Here is a 14,896-nt window from a genome sequence, read left to right as displayed (position 1 = left end):
TAACCTCTCTTCCTAAAATAAGGCATAACCGGTCACTAACCTGACCGATTGCCTCCCCCATGGACTGTCTGTGGTTAAATCAGGACTGTTAGATTAATATGCTCAAGCGGTCTGTGCCAGATGTCAAAGTGATAGACGTCAAATTCAGGTGTCAGATATTCGCCATCATGATTCACGCACTATATCGGTGATCTCAAGGTCTACCAGTAGTGCATGTGCTGCTCTCTTCATTCCCTTGGTATCCAATGTAAGCCCAAGGAGCAGCAGATCGCACTCAGTCTCTCATCGAGACGGACGGCCGACTGGTGAATCATGTATGGGAAAATTCCAGGATCTGCTAGGAAACCGATGAATGCTCACCGGCCGGAGGTAGACTATTTTTAGAGGGGAGAGATTAGCCGTCACCCAAAGAAACAAAGCATAACCTGTTCACTGATTTGAGCGATGGCCTTCTCCGTGGATTCTGGGAGATTAGTTGAGGACCGTTAGGTAAAGATATGCACGTGGTATGTGACTGATGTGAACATGGCAGACGTGAATTGACAGACGTTCAAATTCAGATGGCAGATGTCCGCTATATTGTGCTAGAGACAGTGGCGCGGCGCTTTATATCCCGCACCACTGGCCGATATTGGCACACACTGTCTACTCTCTACTTCGCACGGCACCATAAAAGAGTCCGTGCAGGGAGGCAACATTCGAAGGCTATTGTCAGACAGCCGACTGCTCACTGGGCCAGCCTCTGGCAATTTTTGGTGGATTGTTGAAGGGTCCCTTGTCCGGTGAGGAGATTAAAATGTCATTGTTATTCACTTAACGTCCCACAAACTACGTTTTGATGGTTGCCGGAGACGGCAAGGTGCTAGAAGTTTGTCCCCATGAGTATTCTTACGTGCCAGTAAATCTACCGGCATGAGGCTGACGTATTTGAACCCCTTGAAATACAACCGGACTGAATCAGGATCGAACCTGCCACGTTGATGTTGGAAGGCCAGCGCCTCAACCCTCTGAGCCATCCAGTCCGGCGAATGTGGAGAGATTAACCTCTTCCTCCCTCCAAAACCGGTCACTGACCTATCCGATAGGCGCCTGCATGTAGCCTTTGAGGTTAGGTTAGGACTGCCAGGTTAAGTTAGTTTACATTATCACGTCCTGATGACGTCATGACCTAGATAACAGAGAGGTCATTGACCGCGGATGTAAGCTGACACCCGTAGGAAAATTTGATTTAGCAGCTCCTACTGTGCTTGAAGCCCGTTTGCTCTTAATATTTTAATCCATTGATGCGGTCCTCTTGCACTTAAGCAATCCTAATTGCCAACCAACCAAGCAGGGATTCGATTCTGATACCTTGAACACAGGTGGTGGGCACGTATAATTGCACGGTCGGTGACGAATATTACATCCATTATCCTGTCTCATTTCAATGTACATGTTGGTTTATTATTATTATTATTATTATTATTATTATTATTATTATTATTATTTGCTTTTTTGTTTACGTCGCACCGAAACAGATAGGTCTTATGGCGACGATGGGTTAAGAAAGGCCTAGGAATGGAAAGGAGGCGGTCGTGGCCTTAATTAAGGTACAGCCCCAGCATTTTCCTGGTTTTAAAAATGGGAAACCACGGAAAACCATCTTCAGGGCTGCTGACAGTGGGATTCGAACCCACTATTTCCCGGATGCAAGCTCACAGAGAAGTCTTATGGCGACGATGGGATATGAAAAGCCTGGGAATGGAAAGGAAGCGGCTCTGGCCTAAATTAAAGTACAGCCCCGGTATTTGTCTGGTGTGAAAATGGGAAGCCACGCAAAACCATCTTCAGGGCTGCCGACAGTGTGGTTCGAACCCACTATCTCCTGGATGCAAGCTCACAACTGCGCGACCCTAACCGCACGGCCAACTCGCCCGGTACTGTGCATGTTTACCGCGATATAACACGATTGGAACTGAAGTTATCTTTTCTAAATATTAGTAGGATGCGAGGTTTTTCTATTAGCACAGAAAAGTACTAACTTCAAAAACTTTCTCTAAATAGTAATAAGTCTCAAAGAAAGGAAGGCACGAATGACTCTACGATGTAATGTGTCTTATACGGGTTGACTTTTTCCCTTGTGTGTTATTATCGTTCATGCTTTCGTGCTTGGTTTAAATTACGTCTTCATTTCACTCTGAGAAGTTGAGCTTTCTGAAGAAGGAACTACATTAATTCAGTTTCCGCTCGTCTTTCACATACAATGTAGCTGTGTCGTTTTTCTCATGTCCTAAAATAAAACATTAAAATTGGTTTCACTTGGGTCAAGGACGTCATATATTATCATTTATAGGAGAAGAAAAGGAACGAGTATAAGTACCTAAGTGAAACATTTAGGTTTCAAATGAGAACTATTAATATTTGCTGTATTTAATGTAGCATGTTCTGATTTGTAAAAGTCAGTAAGTCATTTACTTCTGTTAATAAGATAACAGACTTGGCTCTGGCAGAAAATTGTGGCATTTAGGGGTATATGAATTAGATGAGTCCATATCGTTGGGTTTCGGCACACTAAGAAGTATTTGTAGGAAAACATTTCGCTGACTGGTACTTTTATAAATATTTGTTATTATTATTATTATTATTATTATTATTATTATTATTTTTATTATTATTATTATTATTATTGTTATTATTTACAATTGGCTTTATGTCGCACCGACAAAGATAGGTTTTATTTCGACGATGGAATAGGAAACGGCTAGGAATTGGAATGAAGCGGCCGAGGCCGAATTAAGGTCAGACACAGCTTTTTCATGGTGTGAAATTGGGAAACCACGCAAAACCACCTTCAGGGCTGCCGGCAGTGTGGTTAGAACACACTATCTCTCGAATGTAAGCTCACGGCCAACTCACTTTGTTTTTATAAATTATTACCAAATGTACAGTAAATACATTAAAAACCTGTCCACCGGGCGAGTTGGCCGTGCGCGTAGAGGCGCGCGGCTGTGAGCTTGCATCCGGGAGATAGTAGGTTCGAATCCCACTATCGGCAGCCCTGAAGATGGTTTTCCGTGGTTTCCCATTTTCACACCAGGCAAATGCTGGGGCTGTACCTTAATTAAGGCCACGGCCGCTTCCTTCCAACTCCTAGGCCTTTCCTATCCCATCGTCGCCATAAGACCTATCTGTGTCGGTGCGACGTAAAGCCGCTAGCAAAAAAAAACCTGTCCCTTCTTAGTAGCGCATTAACGTAGCAGGGTTCGACAGGTTTTGGAACGTAGCGGCTGTTGTCTTTTTTATGGTACGATTTCATCCTTCCTCTCAGAGCTACCGACGGATGATTTAAATACGTCATCTATTGAATGTAGCCAATATTGTAAAACTCTTTTCCCAAACAATCGATACGCTAGTAGTCTAGGTTTCTTCCTGAACCACCGTAAAACCAATGAGACGTCGACGATTTTTGCTCTAAAGAAGAGGCTGCATTAAATATTCTTCTGTCAGGGGATATCAAGAACACACACTCAGACAAACCAACACACCTGCACGCGCGCGCACACACTTAACTTTCCCACAGTAAATCGTAATTTACATCATATTAAGAAAGTGCATCATCTGGAGATCCAAAGTTCGAATCGAGACAGTGGTTACTCTGAGTAGGACATGCGTCAAATCCCTTCACTCACTTCATCAACACTAAACTGAAAGTCTCGAATTGAAAGCCTGCGTCGCCAATCCTTTCATTTGTGCTCTTTTCTATCAACGTGGGAAATTATAAATTTCTTCAGGTTCAAGATTTCCTAACTTTAACGATTAAGATAGCCCTAAAATATAACCTTGTCAGGACGATAACACGTTCTCCCTTGAAAACGTTTTCTAGTTGGTACATCGCGGAGTACTTTTGTATCCATTGACATGTTTATAGGTACTTCTATTGAATTGTTCGGCCGGTAAGCGCTTCTGAGTGCAATAGACGCTGCTGCATTACACGTTCAAGGTCCCCTGCACAGTGTAGTGATAATATTGTTGTTTCAGAGTTGTATTTTCCTCATCTGGAGCTCATTTCAATTATTGACACCTTGTCATTCATATCGCTACGCATATATGTAGACGTCATAAATACATTGAATACCAGGTAAACATTCTCGTGTCAGGGACCGATGACCGAGGTGTTGGGCCCCTTAAAACAACAAGCATAATCATCATCATCATCATCATCATCATCATCATCATCATCATCATCATCATCATCATCATCATCATCATCATCACATTCTCATGTAGTACAGCAGACTCTTCTTCTTCTCCCTCCTTTTCTCCCGCTTTTTTCCATACCTGTGGGGTCGCGGGCGTGAACTGTGTCGCACGTGAGGATTTCGCCTCGTTTTACGGCCGGATGCCCTTCCTGACGCCAATCCTATATGGAGGTATGTTATCACTATTGCGCATTTCTGTGGTGGTTGGTAGTGTAGTGTGTTGTGTGAATGTGAAGAAGAAAGTGTTGGGAAAAACACAAACACCCAGTCCCCGGGCCAGAAGAATTAATCAAAGGCGATTAAAATCCCCGACCCTCCCGGGAATCAAACTCAGGACCCTCTAAACCGAAGGCGTCAACTCTGACCATTCAGCCAATGAGTCGGACACATAGTACAGCAGACTATAGAATAAAAATGATGCCGAGATGAGTAGGTCTAATGTCCTTCTGAGCTTAAATTTGTGAGTTCAATATCAGCGTAGTCAGATGATATCTGAAGGTGCTCAGATAAGTCAGCCTCGTGTTGGAAAGTTTATGGGGTCGTAAAGTAACTCCTGCGGGATAAACTTCTGGAAATCTCGAACTCTTCCAAAGCCGCAAAAGTGAGAGGGCCATCTAGGAAATAATTTCTGGAAAGGCCGGAAGACGGCTTTGCTGGTCTCCGCGGGACAATCTTGCGCACGACGAGCATGTTTTAACGGTTTGGTGCGTTTGCACTTCTTTGGGTAGAGTCGTGTTTGAGCTGTGCGAAAGTAAACATGCCGCTCTCATTCAGTCTCACGCCGATTGCGAGGTAACCATGATTCGGGTCTCTGGCTGCAAATTCACATGACACAGACATAAAATTTGGGTGCTACGCTCCGACAGGTTGCTTAAACAGTTGGTGCGTATGACGAGAAGTGGGCAATGTATTACTGAATCCACAGGAATGAAGTTCATTATCATCTGACGTTCTCGTTTCTTTTTATGGTTCAACGGAAACAAATTATAAGGATATGTGAGTAGTATAATATACGGGTTCGGCCGCCACCGCCACCTCCGGCTCTCGGGAGAGGCCTCCTCCTCAGCCAGTGGCCTCCTCCTCCTCAGCCAGTGGCCTCCCAGTGGCCACCTCCTCCTCCTCCTCAGCCAGTGGCCTCCCAGTGGCCTCCTCCACCTCAGCCAGAGGCCTCTTCCAGTGCTGCCAACTTAACCTAACTAGCGCGAGATAAACAAAGCCACGTGCTTTTTGACAGACAACAACGCACCGCTAACCTCAGTACTGCCATCTTGACGGGCCTAAACCTCAGTAGTGCCAACTTAACCTCACAAGCGCGAGGTAAACAAAGCCACGTGCTTTTTGACAGCCACGTGCTTTTTGACAGATTTGTAAACAAAGCCACGTGCTTTTTGACAGCTGTCATCGACAACAACGCATCGCAAACCTCAGTACTACCATCTTGACGGGCCTAAACCCCAGTAGTGCCAACTTAACCTAACTAGCATGAGGTAAACAAAGCCACGTGTTTTTTGACAGCCACGTGCTTTTTGACAGATTTGTAAACAAAGCCACGTGCTTTTTGACAGACAACAACGCATCGCTAACCTCAGTACTGCCATCTTGACGGGAATAAACCTCGGTGGTACCAACTTAACCTAACTAGCTCGAGATAAACAAAGCCACGTGCTTTTTGACAGCCACGTGCTTTTTGACAGCTGTCATCCGCCATCTTTAAACTACAGAGCGCTGTGCCGCCCTCTTTCGTCACCTGTCATCGGCAGTGCTGCCATCTTGGCGGGCCTAAACCTTAGTGCTACCAACTTAACCTCACTAGCTCGAGATAAACAAATCCACGTGCTTTTTGACAGCCACGTGCTTTTTTGACAGCTGTCATCCGCCATCTTTAATCCATAGAGCACAGTGCTGCCCTCTTTAGCTACTTACCTTTGAAATGTGGTGGCGGATAATTTGAAAAATGCTTTTTGACAGTAGCCATCTTGCATCGCAAACCTCAGTGCTGCCCTCTTTAGCTAGATACCTGTGGTAGCAGACAATTCCACGTGACAGCAGCCATCTTTAATCAAGAGAGCACCGTGCTGCCCTCTATGTGGTGGCGGCAAATTCCACGTGCTCTTGTTTGGAAACAAACTCACGTGCTTTTTTGACAGCTACCATCCACCATCTTTAATCAACAGAGCACAGTGCTGTACTCTTTAGCTAGATACCTTTGAAATGTGGTGGCGGCAATTTGAAAAATTATATGTGCTCTTGTTGGGAAACAAAGCCACGTGCTTTTTTGACAGCTGTCATCCGCCATCTTTAATCAACAGAGCACCGTGCTGCTATCATGCGGGCAATTTCATCACCTGTCATCCGCCATCTTTAATCCACAGAACACCGTGCTGCCCTCTTTATGGCTACTACCTTAAGCACGTAGTAGCGGGTAATTTGAAAAGTTCTGCTAGCTATCATCCACCATCTTTAATCAAGAGAGCACCGTGCTGCCATCTTTAGCTAGATACCCTTGAAATGTGGTGGCGGCAAATTGAAAAATTCCACGTGCTCTTGTTTGGAAACAAACTCACATGCTTTTTGGACAGCTACCATCCGCCATCTTTAATCAACAGAGCATAGTGCTGCCCTCTTTAGTTTGAAATGTGGTGGCGGCAAATTCCACGTGCTCTTGTTCGGTAAACATAGCCACATGCTTTTTTGACAGCTATCATCCGCCATCTTTAATCCAGAGAGCACCGTGCTGCTATCATGCGGGTAATTTCGTCAGCTGTCATACGCCATCTTTGAGCACCGTGCTGCACTCTATGTGGTGGCGGCAAATTCTACGTACTCTTGTTTGGAAACAAATTCTATGTGCTCTTCAGCTGTCATCCACCATCTTTAATCAAGAGAGCACCGTGCTGCCCTCTTTGTGGTGGTGGATAATTTGAAAAAAAATTCAGCAGCCATCTTTATTCCAGAGAGAACAGTGCTGCCCTCTTTAGCTACTTACCTTTGAGGCGGTTAATTTGAAAAATTCTTTTCGACAAGCAGCCATCTTTAATCCAAAGAGAACAGTGCTGCCCTCTTTAGCTACTTACCTTTGAGGCGGTTAATTTGAAAAATTCTTTTCGACAAGCAGCCATCTTTAATCCAGAGAGAACAGTGCTGCCCTCTTTAGCTACTTACCTTTGAGGCGGTTAATTTGAAAAAATTCTATTTAACAAGCTACCATCTTTAATGAAAAGAGCATCGTGGCGCTATCTTGCGGGTAAATTTTACGTCACAGCTGTCATCCACCATCTTGCATTGCTAACCTTAGTGCTGCCCTCTTTAGCTACTTACCTTTGAAAAATAAAAAATCTATTTGACAAGCTGTCACCCGCCATCTTGCATCGCTTACCTCGCTGCCGCGCTCTATGTGGTGGCGGATAATTTGAAAAAATCTTTTTGACAAGCAACCATCTTTAATCAACAGAGCACCGTGCTGCCATCTTTAGCTACCGCTATCTTACATCGCTTACCTCGCTGCAGCGCTCTATGTGGTGGCGGATAATGTGAAAAAAATCTTTTTGACAAGCAACCATCTTTAATCAACAGAGCACCGTGCTGCCATCTTTAGCTACCGCTATCTTACATCGCTTACCTCGCTGCCGCGCTCTATGTGGTGGCGGCTAATTCGAACAAGTTTAATCACGCATCGGGAAAGCTAGAGTAAGCACATGCTGCAGTGATGACGTCATCATGCATGCTTAGACTTGTCCGTTTTTTTAAGAGTAAGTCGATGTAAAGGGATGTGGTAGCGGTAAATTCGAACAAGTTTAAACATGCATCGGGAAAGCTAGAGTAAGCACGTGCTGTTGTGATGACGTCATTGTGCATGTTTAGACCTGATCCTTTTTCTTAAGAGTAAGTCGGAGTAAAGCAATGCAATAAGTACAACATTTTTTGAATGCGATCAAATATTTATTGCTGTTATTCCTTTTCGGAATCATCATCATGAGGTACTAGAGAAAGTTCATTAGTAGAATCAAACGCTGTACTCGATACGACATGTGATCAGAACATTGATTGATGCGTTCAGAAAACAAAATAAGTGATCAAGACTAGAATCGAACAATGTACTCAATACATCATGTGTTTAGAATATGTCAGGGGATACGCTTGTTCTAAGAAGATCAGATTGAAACATAACAAGACTAGAATAGAACACTATAATCGATGTTGTTAACTTCAACATGTGATCAGAACATTGATTGATGTGTTCCGAACACAAAATAAGTGATCATGACTAGAATCGAACACTGTACTCGATACAACATGTGATCAGAACATTGATCGATGTGTTCAGAACACGAAATAAGTGATCAAGACTCGAATCGAACACTATACTCAATACAACATGTGTTTAGAACATGTTAGGGGGTACCCTTGTTCTAAGAAGATCAGAATGAAACATAACAAGGCTAGAATCGAACACTGTAATCGATGTTGTTAACCTCAACATATGATCAGAACATTGTTTGATGTGTTCAGAGCAAAAGTACAATTTTGATGATTTGCGCAGCTAACTCGCTCGGTAAACGATATAGCCAAAGTATAACTTCAAATTGTTTACCTTCCATCATTCGTCTTGTGTGTAAAAATCAGTCGAACAAGTTATCGCATAAACATAGCTGAAAAAAATCGTGATAGGGTATGGAACCCAGGGGTTACATCTTGTCAGAAGAGCAAAAAGGATGAAAGGACTCTTCCTCCTCCTTACCGCACATTCCTTGGCTAAAGGGCTAATGGGCTAAAGTGCTAATGGGCTAAAGGGCTAATGGGCTAAAGGGCTAAAGGGCTAAAGGTGCAACAACCTCGTCGATCGCTATCAGCAAGAACGCTTGTACTTTGTAGAAAATTAATCTTTATTTGTAAATGGTTTCATGTTCAGAACAAGGAATGGAACCTAGGGGTTACGTCTTAACGTAATAAAATCCCCGAGGTGCGATAAGTTACGTTTTTCGAACTAGTGTTTGGAACACTGAACTTTTCAAGATGGCAAGAGTGAGGTTAGCAATGTTCTGTTGTTGGATTTTAAATTCCGCGCTACAACATGCATAAGGTGGCAGCCCTTGAGGTTTACTCCCGTAAAGATGGCAAGAGTGAGGTTAGCAATGTTCCGTTGTTGGATTATTAAAATTCCCCGCTATAACATGCAAAAGGTGGCAGCCCTTGAGGTTTACTCCCGTAAAGATGGCAAGAGTGAGGTTAGCAATGTTCCGTTGTTGGATTTTTAAAATCCCCCGCTATAACATGCAAAAGGTGGCAGCCTTGAGGTTTACCGCCGTAAAGATGGCAGCAGTGAGGTTAGCGACGCTCCATTGTCCTTCAAAGTGAGGTTAGGGTTCGTCAAGAAGACAGCTGTCAAAAAAGCACGTGGCTATGTTTACCAAACAAGAGCACGTGGTCGTGACGTCACGGTCACGTAATCAATCCTTAGCTCGACGTCGCTAAGAGCAGCATTAGGATTAGCTATGCTTAAAAGTCTTGGGAACAGAGCAGCAGTATGAATTGCTATGTTTCAAAGCGTGTACACATCACCTATCGATTTTACATACATCGACCATCGAACTAAACTTCATCCGCTAGATCGTGCTGCTATCTTAGCATGACTTTAAAGTACAATGAATAGCCATGTTTCAAAGCGTGTACACATTACCTATCGATTTTGCACGCATCGACTCTCGTACTAAACTACTCCCGCTAGATTGTGCTGCTATCTTAGCATGACTAAGATGCATGAACTGAAAGTACGAAGAATAACCATGTTTTAAAGCGTGTACACATTACCTATCGACTTTGCATGTATCGACTCTCGTACTAAACTTCTGCAGGTAGATTGTGCTGCTATCTTAGCATAACTTATACGCATGAACTTAAAGTACAGAGAATAGCTATGTCTCAAAGCGTGTACACATTACTTATTGATTTTGCATGCAACAAATATCGTACTAAACTTCTTCCTCTAGATTGTACTGCTATCTTAGCATAACTTATACACATGAACTTAAAAGTAGAAAGAATAGCCATGTTTCAAAGCGTGTACACATTACTTATTGATTTTGCATGCATCAAATATCGTACTAAACTCCTTCCGCTGGATTGTGCTGCTATCTTAACACAACCTATACGCATGACCTTAAAGTAAAAAGGTGTGTACACATCACCTATCGATTTTGCATGCATCGAATCTCGTACTGAACTTCGTCAGCTAGATTGTGCTGGTATCTTTGCATAACTTATACACATGAACTTAAAAGTACAAAGAATAGCCATGTTTCAAAGAGTGTACACATCAACTATCGAATTTGCATGTATTGACTCTCGTACTAAACTCCTTCCGCTAGATCGTGCTGCTATCTTAGCATAACCAATACGCATGACCTTAAAGTAAAAAAGAATAGCCATGTTTCAAAGTGTGTACACATTACCTATCGACTTTGCATGCAACAAATATTGTACTAAACTTCTTCCGCTAGGTTGTGCTGCTATCTTAGCATAACCTGTACGCATGTACTTAAAGTACAAAGAATAGCCATGTTTCAAAGCGTGTACACATTACTTATTGATTTTGCATGCATCAAATCTCGTACTAAATTTATTCCGCTAGATTGTGCTGCTATCTTAGCATAACCTATACCAATGAACTTAAAGTACAATGATTAGTCATGTTTCAAAGCGTGTACACATCAACTATCTAATTTGCATGTATCGACTCTCGTACTAAACTTCTGCAGGTAGATTGTGCTGCTATCTTAGCATAACTAAGACGCATGAACTTAAAGTACAAAGAATAGCTATGTCTCAAAGCATGTACACATTACCTATCGATTTTACAAGCATCGACTCTCGTACTAAACTTCTTCCGCTAGATTGTGCTGGTATCTTAGCATAACCTATACGCATGGCCTTAAGGTACAAAGAATAGCCATGTTTCAAAGCATGTACACATTACCTATGGATTTTGCATGCATTGACTCTCGTACTAATCTCCTCCCGCTAGATTGTGCTGCTATCCTAGCATAACCTATACGCATGACCTTAAAGTAAAAAGAATAGCCATGTTTCAAAGTGTGTACACATCACCTATCGATTTGCATGCAACAAATATCGTACTAAACTTCTTCCGCTAGATTGTGCTGCTATCTTAGCATAACTAAGATGCATGAACTGAAAGTACGAAGAATAACCATGTTTTAAAGCGTGTACTCATTACTTATCGATTTTACATACATCGACTCTCGTACTAAACTTCTTGCGCTAGATTGTGCCGCTATCTTAGCATAACCTGTATGCATGAACTTAAAGTACAAAGAATAGCCTTGTTTCGAAGCGTTTACACATTACCTAATGATTTTGCACGAAACGACTATCATACTAAACATCTCCCACTAGATTGTGCTAAAATCATGTAAGTGTGCTGCTATCTTAGCATAACCTATCGATTTTACATGCATCTACTATCGTACTAGACTTCTTCCGCTAGAGCATGTAGCAATCGCTTTTGAGTATCCCTAACCCATGTGCATGAACTTAAAGCATAAATTGAGCTATGTTCTAAAGCGTGTACACATCACCTATCGATAATGTATGTATCGAATATCGTACTAAACTTCTCCTGCTAGAGCGTACGAGTATCGCTTGTGCGTGCACGAACTTAAAGCATAAAGAATAGCAATGTATAAAAATCTTGTAAACAAAGCAGCAGCATTACGTATAGGTAAGATTAAATGCGTGCACACATCATGTATCCATGACGCACACAGTACTAAACTTATTCCATTAGAATGTACAAAGTTCGCATGTGTTTGTGCTGCTATCTTAGCATAGCCTATGTGAATGAACTTAAAGCTTAAAGAATAGTGATGTATAAAAATCTTGTGAACATAGCAGAGTGTTAACTACGTAGGTGTAGACATTCAACTTTACATGCTGAGGCAGCATACTACGTGGCCGTGACGTCACGACCACGTGCTCTTGTTTGGTAAACATAGCCACGTGCTTTTTTGACAGCTGTCTTCTTGACGAACCCTAACCTCACTTTGAAGGACAATGGAGCGTCGCTAACCTCACTGCTGCCATCTTTACGGCGGTAAACCTCAAGGCTGCCACCTTTTGCATGTTATAGCGGGGGATTTTAAAAATCCAACAACGGAACATTGCTAACCTCACTCTTGCCATCTTTACGGGAGTAAACCTCAAGGGCTGCCACCTTTTGCATGTTATAGCGGGGAATTTTAATAATCCAACAACGGAACATTGCTAACCTCACTCTTGCCATCTTTACGGGAGTAAACCTCAAGGGCTGCTACCTTATGCATGTTGTAGCGCGGAATTTAAAATCCAACAACAGAACATTGCTAACCTCACTCTTGCCATCTTGAAAAGTTCAGTGTTCCAAACACTAGTTCGAAAAACGTAACTTATCGCACCTCGGGGATTTTATTACGTTAAGACGTAACCCCTAGGTTCCATTCCTTGTTCTGAATATAAAACCATTTACCAATAAAGATTAATTTTCTACAAAGTGCAAGCGTTCTTGCTGATAGCGATCGATGAGGTTGTTGCACCTTTAGCCCTTTAGCCCTTTAGCCCATTAGCCCTTTAGCCCATTAGCCCTTTAGCCCATTAGCCCTTTAGCCAAGGAATGTGCGGTAAGGAGGAGGAAGAGTCCTTTCATCCTTTTTGCTCTTCTGACAAGATGTAACCCCTGGGTTCCATACCCTATCACGATTTTTTTCAGCTATGTTTATGCGATAGCTTGTTCGACTGATTTTTACACACAAGACGAATGATGGAAGGTAAATAATTTGAAGTTATACTTTGGCCACATCGTTTACCGAGCGAGTTAGCTGCGCAAATCATCAAAATTGTACTTTTGCTCTGAACACATCAAACAAATATTCTGATCATATGTTGAGGTTAACAACATCGATTACAGTGTTCGATTCTAGTCTTGTTATGTTTCATTCTGATCTTCTTAGAACAAGGGTACCCCCTAACATGTTCTAAACACATGTTGTATTGAGTACAGTGTTCGATTCTAGTCTTGATCACTTATTTCGTGTTCTGAACACATCGATCAATGTTCTGATCACATGTTGTATCGAGTACAGTGTTCGATTCTAGTCATGATCACTTATTTTGTGTTCTGAACACATCAATCAATGTTCTGATCACATGTTGAAGTTAACAACATCGATTACAGTGTTCTATTCTAGTCTTGTTATGTTTCAATCTGATCTTCTTAGAACAAGCGTATCCCCTGACATATTCTAAACACATGATGTATTGAGTACATTGTTCGATTCTAGTCTTGATCACTTATTTTGTTTTCTGAACGCATCAATCAATGTTCTGATCACATGTCGTATCGAGTACAGCGTTTGATTCTACTAATGAACTTTCTCTAGTACCTCATGATGATGATTCCGAAAAGGAATAACAGCAATAAATATTTGATCGCATTCAAAAAATGTTGTACTTATTGCATTGCTTTACTCCGACTTACTCTTAAGAAAAAGGATCAGGTCTAAACATGCACAATGACGTCATCACAACAGCACGTGCTTACTCTAGCTTTCCCGATGCATGTTTAAACTTGTTCGAATTTACCGCTACCACATCCCTTTACATCGACTTACTCTTAAGAAAACGGACAAGTCTAAGCATGCATGATGACGTCATCACTGCAGCATGTGCTTACTCTAGCTTTCCCGATGCGTGATTAAACTTGTTCGAATTAGCCGCCACCACATAGAGCGCGGCAGCGAGGTAAGCGATGTAAGATAGCGGTAGCTAAAGATGGCAGCACGGTGCTCTGTTGATTAAAGATGGTTGCTTGTCAAAAAGATTTTTTTCAAATTATCCGCCACCACATAGAGCGCTGCAGCGAGGTAAGCGATGTAAGATAGCGGTAGCTAAAGATGGCAGCACGGTGCTCTGTTGATTAAAGATGGTTGCTTGTCAAAAAGATTTTTTCAAATTATCCGCCACCACATAGAGCGCGGCAGCGAGGTAAGCGATGCAAGATGGCGGGTGACAGCTTGTCAAATAGATTTTTTATTTTTCAAAGGTAAGTAGCTAAAGAGGGCAGCACTAAGGTTAGCAATGCAAGATGGTGGATGACAGCTGTGACGTAAAATTTACCCGCAAGATAGCGCCACGATGCTCTTTTCATTAAAGATGGTAGCTTGTTAAATAGAATTTTTTCAAATTAACCGCCTCAAAGGTAAGTAGCTAAAGAGGGCAGCACTGTTCTATCTGGATTAAAGATGGCTGCTTGTCGAAAAGAATTTTTCAAATTAACCGCCTCAAAGGTAAGTAGCTAAAGAGGGCAGCACTGTTCTCTCTGGATTAAAGATGGCTGCTTGTCGAAAAGAATTTTTCAAATTAACCGCCTCAAAGGTAAGTAGCTAAAGAGGGCAGCACTGTTCTCTCTGGAATAAAGATGGCTGCTGATTTTTTTTTCAAATTATCCACCACCACAAAGAGGGCAGCACGGTGCTCTCTTGATTAAAGATGGTGGATGACAGCTGAAGAGCACATAGAATTTGTTTCCAAACAAGAGTACGTAGAATTTGCCGCCACCACATAGAGTGCAGCACGGTGCTCAAAGATGGCGTATGACAGCTGACGAA

Source organism: Anabrus simplex, chromosome 2, assembly GCF_040414725.1.
Source record: "Anabrus simplex isolate iqAnaSimp1 chromosome 2, ASM4041472v1, whole genome shotgun sequence".
Taxonomy (NCBI): Eukaryota; Metazoa; Arthropoda; class Insecta; order Orthoptera; family Tettigoniidae; genus Anabrus; species Anabrus simplex.
The sequence above is the reverse complement of the archived record's forward strand: the minus strand, read 5'-3'. Positions refer to the sequence as shown.